At 46.5% G+C, this 8,491-nt stretch overlaps 1 non-coding gene across 1 annotated transcript; it reads left to right on the top strand.

Annotated features, from left to right (window-relative positions):
• The first annotated feature begins 3,173 nt into the window (after positions 1 to 3,173).
• On the top strand, positions 3,174 to 3,247 carry trnan-guu (transfer RNA asparagine (anticodon GUU)). The gene has a single exon. It is a non-coding gene; the product is annotated as a tRNA-Asn (tRNA).
• Positions 3,248 to 8,491: the final 5,244 nt, after the last annotated feature.

The following is an 8,491-nucleotide window of genomic DNA, read 5'->3' as shown; positions in this document are numbered from 1 at the left end:
ACACCGCCAAACAGACGAGGCAACAGAACTACGCTTCCTGCATGCAAACCAAGAGCAGGATGCTTGAGAAACTCGGCATCACCACCAGCATCGACCAAGCTTCCCCTGGTACCACGGTTGCAACCACAGGGAAGTCTGTCGTCAATTTGTCCGACCACACCCTTCAACCAGACGAAATCGAAGTTCTCAGCCGAGGGCTCAATTTCTGCCCCACGACCAAAATGGACCCCACTAGTCTCGCGCCGGACACAGAGGAATTCATCAGGAGAATGAGGCTCCGGGAATACTTCCACAAACCCCAAGATTTCAGCAGCGAACCCAATGAGACAATCAACGATCCGGAACAGCAGACAGAGCGATCCGCGGTACAGCAACCGAAGAGGAAAGAGTCTCACTGGACTCCTCCAGAGGGTCGCTGCCCTCAGCTTGACATGTATGCTCAAGCTGTCAGGAAATGCGTCAATGACAGATTCATCAGCCGCACTCAGAAGACAGTCCAGAATAGCACCCGAGCACAACGCAACGCCATCTACGCTCTCAAGACCAACCGCAACATCTTCATCAAACCAGCGGACAAAGGAGAAGCCATTGTCATAGAGAACAGAACGGACTATTGCAAAGAAGCATACCGACAACTGGACAACAAGGAACACTACAGACGGTTACCCGCAGATCCAACCAAAGAACACACACACCAGCTCAACAAACTGATCAAGACCTTCGATCCAGACCTTCAAAGCATCCTACGCGCTCTCATCGCACGTTCTCCCCGCTTGGGAGACTTCCACTGCCTCCCAAAGATACACAAAGCCAACACACCCGGACGTCATATCGTATCAGGCAACGGAACCCTGTGTGAGAACCTCTCTGGATACATCGAGGGCATCCTGAAACCCATCGTACAGGGAACCCCCAGCTTCTGTCGCGACACTACAGACTTCCTACAAAAACTCAGTACCCACGGACCAGTTGAACCAGGAACACTTCTCACCACGATGGACGTCTCGGCACTCTACACCAGTATCCCCCACGATGACGGCATCGCTGCGACAGCATCAATACTCAACACCAACAACAGCCAATCTCCAGACGCCATCCTACAACTCATCCGCTTCATCCTGGATCACAATGTCTTCACCTTCGATAACCAGTTCTTTACCCCAACACACGGAACAGCCATGGGGACCAAATTCGCACCTCAATACGCCAACATTTTCATGCACAAGTTCAAGCAGGACTTCTTCACTGCATAAGACCTCCAACCAACACTATACACCAGATACATCGACGACATTTTCTTTATATGGACCCACGGCGAAGAATCACGAAAGAGACTACACAATAATATTAACAAGTTCCAACCCACCATCAAGCTCACCATGGACTACTCCTCAGAATCAGTTTCTTTCTTGGACACACGAATCTCCATCAAAGACGGGCACCTCAGCACCCCACTCTACTGCAAGCCCACGGACAACCTCACGATGCTCGAGTTTTCCAGCTTCCACCCTAACCACGTCAAAGAGGCCATCCCCTAAGGACAGGCCCTGCGAATACACAGGGTCTGCTCAGACGAGGAGGAACGCGATGGACACCTACAGACGCTGAAAGACGCCCTAGTAAGAACGGGATATGACCCTCGACTCATCGATCGACAGTTCCGACGGGCCACAGCAAAAAATCGCGTAGACCTCCTCAGAAGACTAACACGGGACGCAACCAACAGAGTACCCTTCGTCTTCCAGTACTTCCCCGGAGCGGAGAAACTACGCCATGTTCTCCGCAGCCTGCAACATGTCATCAATGATGATGAGCACCTCGCTATGGCCATTCCCACACCTCCACTACTCGCCTTTAAACAGCCACCCAACCTCAAACAGACCATCGTTCGCAGCAAATTACCCAGCTTTCAGGAGAACAGCGTCCACGACACCACACAACCCTGCCACGGTAACCTCTGCAAGACATGCCAGATCATCGACACAGATACCACCATCACACGAGAGGACACCACCCACCAGGTACATGGTTCATACTCCTGTGACTCGGCCAACGTTGTCTACCTCATACGTTGCAGGAAAGGATGCCCCAAAGCATGGTACATTGGCGAGACCATGCAGATGCTGCGACAACGGATGAACGGACACCGCGCAACAATCGCCAGACTGGAGGGTTCCCTCCCAGTCGGGGAACACTTCAGCAGTCAAGGACATTCAGCCACCGACCTTCGGGTAAGCGTACTCCAAGGCGGCCTTCAAGACACACGACAACGCAAAATCGTCGAGCAGAAATTGATAGCCAAGTTCCGCACGCATGAGGACGGCCTCAACCGGGATCTTGGGTTCATGTCACGCTACACGTAACCCCACCAGTGAACAAAAGTTATCTATTTTTAATATAACGGGTCAATTGCTGTCTTTTCCTTTCGGATGTTTCGGCCTCTCTCTCTTTTTTTTTGTTCTGGCCGTTTGTATATTCGGTGGCCCTGTCGGTAACACCTATCTGTCTGAACACTTTGGTTGCCTTGGCAACGGGCAGTTGAAAAGACTGTCTGTCATCACCAGGTATTGTTCTGTGATTTATAAATGCGAGAGGTTCGAGGATTTCTTGACATTCATCTGAGGAAGGAGGAAGCCTCCGAAAGCTTGTGAATTTTAAAATAAAATTGTTGGACTATAACTTGGTGTTGGAAAACTGTTTACAATTGTCAACCCCAGTCCATCACCGGCATCTCCACATCATGCTACTATCGACACTTTTTCTTAACATCATAGTTACTTGTTTGAGAGTGAAAACTGCCGTCCGCTTCACTGTAAGTGCACGGGACAACTTTGTAGACACCGAGTCGTGTCACAGACCTGCTCGTCGGTCCTGCTCATTTCATCTCATCTCATTTTCAGCAAACCTGAATATTACTGGAATAGAGAATGGCGAATCACAGCTCGATAAATCAATCCTCTCGACCACGAGGGGACTGAGTCCTCCAACATACAGTGTTTAATGGCAAAGTGAGTTAAATGTTCAGGAATGATAGAGCACAGATTTTCACTCGTGCAAACTTCACACACTTTATTTTGGAAAAGTAAACTGATCGAAGAGAGAGAGGTCAGAGTGATCGCTGCAACCTGGATTTTTAGCTCGTTGAATCAGTGGTTCACGATCAAACGTGTGCTGTCTCTGTGGCGCAATCGGTTAGCGCGCTCGGCTGTTAACCGAAAGGTTGGTGGTTCGAGCCCACCCAGGGACGGTAGTGGAACTTTTATCTTCATGGTCTCGCATTTCCTGGTTTTTGATGTTTGTTTTGGATGCAAAACAAATGCCCGGTTTCGATGGCCAGCTGAGCACGGCCGATCTTCCACCATTTAACCTGTGATTGGCTTCGCGGAGATCTGAATTCTTCTTGACAGACAAGGTCCGAAGGTTGCAGGAGAGCCGCTTCACTCTGACATGGATATTTCTGCAGTGAGCGACACCAGACTGTTTCCACAATGAATGTCACTCCCTTTTATTTTGGAAACGCAAAATTGTATTCATATTCCGATGGGTTTCAGTAGATTTATGAGAGATCATGAAAGGATCCTGCAGCGCTGCCTTGGATAATAACAACAGTTCTAAGCCGCATTTCAGTCGCGGCAACAAATCCTTACATCCGAGTGTCTGCAACCTTAAATCCGAGTATCTGCACCCTGACACCGGAGTATCTGCACCCTCACACCAGAGGATCTGCACCCTCACACCGGAGGATCTGCACCCTCACACCGGAGTATCTGCGCCCTTACAACCCATTAACTCATCAACTGTCCCCAATCATCTTTATCAGCGTCAGGAGCCCGAAACAAAACCCAACAGAGCAGAAATTGGCTTTATGATTCTTCACTAATGTACGGACACATTTTTATTTACGGTGCTTCAAGGGATATGTGGTGAAAGTGGCCGCTGATACTCAGAAACTACTGCTTGTTGCGTTTTTTATTCCAGCGGGCTCGTTGGTCCAGGGGTATGATTCTCGCTTCGGGTGTGTTGTTTGAAATATGTGAGAGATCCCGGACGAGCCCTCATTTTTCCCCCCGTCCTGTGATCTTGAGCTGCTATTCAAACTGGCAAGGTGTTTGGAGGTATCTCAATGATCTCACGTCCTCTGAATGCATTCTGCTCGCAATTGCAATTGACCTTGAAACCGCTCTCGGATTTAATCTCACTCAAGCAGAATGTGGCCGCTTTTTATCTGTCAGCGTGGAAGTGACGAGGTTGTGGTTGATAACCGTGGGCACACCTGTCCGGATATTGGTATTCAGAATGTACAAAATGTTGTCGCAAATACTCTGTTGTCATCCAGGGAGCTCTAGTTTTGCGTGCCCAACCTTTCCCCGAGTAAGAATGTGTCCAGTCTGTACCCGAACTATCTCCTCACTCAAAGCCTCCCATTGCTCATTCACTGTTTAACCTGCCAATCTTTGATTCCAATCCACCTGGACCCGATCCCTTTTCAACTCGCTGAAATTCGCTCTTCCCAGTTGAGTATTTTCATACTTGATTTTTCCTTGCATTGTCCATAACTACACTAAACCTGCTGCAAATGCTCGCCCACTGAATCATGCTCCACTTGCCCCATTTCTTTCCCCTAAATAAATCCAACACTGCTTCCTTCCTCGTTGGGCTGAAAACATACGGATTAAAAAATTTCTCTTTTCATTTCAGGAATTGCTCGCCCTCTTTGACTTTTACACTGCTATATCCCAGTCTATATTCGGATAAATGAAGTTCCCTTTTATCACTACTCTAAAATTATTGCATCTTTCTGCAATTTACCTGCCAATTTGCTCCTCTATCTCCTTCCCACTATTTGGTCGCCTGTAGAATGCATCCAGCAGCGTAATAGCTCCTCAATTGTTCCTTAATTCTAACCAAAAAGATTCTGCCTTTGAACCCTTAAGCATGTAACAGTATTTTTGATCAATAGTGGCTGCTCCCCTCTACCACCTCCCCCCATTTTTTCCCTCCCTTTCCTGAATACGTTGTAGCCAGGAATATTTAAGTGGCCATTCCTCCGCTTATTTGAGCCAGGTCTCCATTACTGACACTATAACATAATCCGATGTTACCACTTGTGTCTGCAGCTCACCAACATTATTTACCAAGTGTGTTAAACACAACATCAGGGCATAAGGGTATTACAAGTTCTATTGCCCAATTAAATGTTCTATGCATTAATGTACGTAGCATAAGAAATAAAACAAGTGAATTAGAAGCGTAAATTCAGCTTAAAGTGCATGACGTAGTGCTCATCACTGAGACCTGACTACAAACTTGGCATGACTGGCAGATAAATATTTCAAGTTATATGCCGTTTAGAAAGGATAGGGACATTGGAAATGGCGGTGGAGCAGCGATATTGAGGAGTGATACTATGACTGCATTAGAAAGAAGACATATCAGTAAAGGTGAGCACGCAGTGGAAAGGCTTTGCGTAGAAATTAGCAACAGAATAGAATGCAAGACTTTGGTGGGAGTTGTTCATAGACTTCCGGACAGCAGTGAAAAAGTAACAGGATACACAGAAGCGGAGAGAGTGTTCGGGGTCTGGAAATCACTGTCTGAAAGGGTGGTCGAGGCAGAAAACCTCAACTCATTTAAAAAGAACTTGGATGTGGATCTGAAGTGCGGTATTCTACAGGGCAATGGACCAAGTGTTAGAAAGTGTGATTATGTTGGATAGCTCTTTTTCGGTCGGTACAGACACGATGGGCTGAATGGCTTCCTTCTGTTCTGTAACTTTCTATCATTCTGTGATCCGTGTGTGGAGGGATTCGCTCAATCATCACACGTGCTGAGACACCAGCGAGTTCACATCTGATTGCAGGGCTTGGATTCTGCTGTTAATCGCATGCAGGACTGCATATATTAATAACCCCTATAACTGAGCTGGAGTTTAATATTCTGGATATGTGTTAAATAAATCAGCTTTGTTTTAAACGCCTTGTTGTAGATTTAGTTTTTTTCCCACCTGAGTGTTTAGCATCACCTGGCGAGAGCTCAGAAAGGATAATCTGGGGGGAGGATCATCCGGTGGGAACAGAATTTCTGCCTGGACACAGTCCTTCACGGCCACAGTGAGAGGGGCAAACGGCACTTTGGTCTTTCCCGCCTCTCTTCACTGACAGCAAAGTCGCCGTCCGGCGTCCAGTCTAAAAATGACTGTGGTAATTATTCTATGAAGATTTAACCTGTTTGTGAGACAGTCCTGAGTCTACTATTTAAGGCAGGCGTTAACTGATTTAAAATAAACCCGATTAAAAGAAATGGGTTCTGAATTGTGATTTCCGTGAAGCAACTGTTCCATTCCTTTATATGTTTCACGTGCCTGATTTCCGACCACAGGGTAAATGGTGGAATATCAGCCCTGCTCAGCCGGCTATGATCACGATACATTTTCTTGCAGACCAAACACACATTGAAACCCTGGAAATGTGAGGCGATGAATCCTTCGGGAAAATGAAATAAGGGTTCGAACCATCACACATTCTCGCTAAGTGATCGCACCACCGAAACAGACGAAGAGATCACCTGCTAAACCAATAATTCACTGAGCTAAACTTTATGATTGCAGCCACCAATAAAACAGCTGTCTACTGTTAGTTTACTTCTCCAAAATGAATGCGTGAAGCTTGCAGGAGTGAAAATCCAACGAGCTGGTCTTCACACTTAAACCAGCAACTGTGAAGTTAAGAGAAACGTGCCGGAGAAATACTCGATTTCAGCGCGGTGACACAAGGCTAGTGTAAAGGTCAGTTAATATGATCGCTGAGTGGCGAGAGGGTGGATTTGAAATTCCTGAGCGACCGCACTGTGCATTTTCCAGATCTGCTTGGCGCACCAATCCCTTCAATTCTTCACTTGCAGGGACAATTCGATTCTCGGTTTCTTTTCCCTGAGGCTTGGTGAAATTTTTAAAATTGAAAGAGACCAATATCAATGCAAACCTGGTCAGTGACATGCTCACAGATACAAAGCGGCCAGACTCTGCTTCAGTGAGATGAAAGCCCAGAGCGGTTTCAAGGTCGAATGCAATTGAAAGCAAAGCTCGTTCAATGAAAGTGTAGGTTATTGACGTGCCTTGAAAGGTAGTGATTGTTTGAACTGAACTTCTTCCGAAAGCGTTTGAGATAGAGGTGGAGTGATTTGGGGACTTCTTTTCCCTCTTTGCAAAAGTATGAACCGCAGCTCAAGATAAAAATTCTAAGGCTAAATTGGGGATTCTCCGGAATATGAACCTCGAATCGTAAATTATACCCCGACCTCAACGAGCCCAGAAACAAGAACGTGTCCTTATATTAAGATGTTACGCTCACATTCTATGAGAGGTCAGTCTGTAAAATAAAAGGGCATTTTGAAGAGATATTCTGAGAAGTTCCGTATTGGACCGTGAACAAAATACAAACACCGAACGATGTTTTTGCTGGTCAAATTCACGACACATCATAAATTCCACAAAAGCACCACGGGGAGTTGAATCTAGGACCGGAGTTCTTTAACCAACTGAGCCACGGAGCCAATCCACGGGAACGCTTCTCACTTCCTCTCATTAATATATATGCTACAAGTCATATTCTGTTGGGGGTTCAGACTGTTTTATCTTTATCAATTTCATAGAAAGATAGAAAATAAGAGCAAGAGTCGATCATGCGGCCCTTCGGGCCTGCTCCGCCATTCAAAATGATCATGGCTGATGTCGAACTCAATACCCCGTTCCCGCTTTTTCCCCCATATCCCTTGAGCATTAAGAAATATATCTATCTCCTTCTTGAATACATCTAATGACTTGGCCTCCACTGTCTTCTGTGGTAGAGAATGCCACAGGTTCACCAACCTCAGTGAAGAAATTTCTCCTCATCTCGGTTCTAAATGACATAGCCCCTATCTTGTGACTGTGAGCCCTGGTTCTGGACTCCCCAGCCAACGGGAACATCCTCCCTGCATCTAGTCTGTCTCGTCCTGTTGGAATTTTATATGTTTCGATGAGATCACCCCTCATTCTTCTAAACTCTAGTGAATATAGGCCTAGTCATACATCATCCTGCCATCCCAGGAATCAGTCTGGTAAAACCTTCGTTGCACTCCCTCCATGGCAAGCACATCCTTCCTCAGATATGGAGACCAAAACTGCACACAATACTCCAGATGTGGTCTCACCAAGGCCCTGTACAACTGCAGTAAGACATTGCTGCTCCTGTACTCAAATCCTCTTGCAATGAACGCCATAATACCATTCGCCTTCCTAACTGTTTGCTGCATCTGAATGCTCGCTTTCAGCGACTGGTGTACAATGACACCCAGGTCTCGTTGCACCGCTCCATTTTCCCAATCTATCACCATTCAGATAATAATCTGCATTTCTGTTTTTACAACCAAAGTGGATAACCTCATTTATCCACGTTATACTGCATCTGCCATGTTCTTGCCCACTCACCCAACTTGTCGAAATCACATTGGC

This window comes from Heptranchias perlo, chromosome 20 (assembly GCF_035084215.1).
Source record: "Heptranchias perlo isolate sHepPer1 chromosome 20, sHepPer1.hap1, whole genome shotgun sequence".
Taxonomy (NCBI): domain Eukaryota; kingdom Metazoa; phylum Chordata; class Chondrichthyes; order Hexanchiformes; family Hexanchidae; genus Heptranchias; species Heptranchias perlo.
The sequence above is the reverse complement of the archived record's forward strand: the minus strand, read 5'-3'. Positions and strand labels throughout refer to the sequence as shown.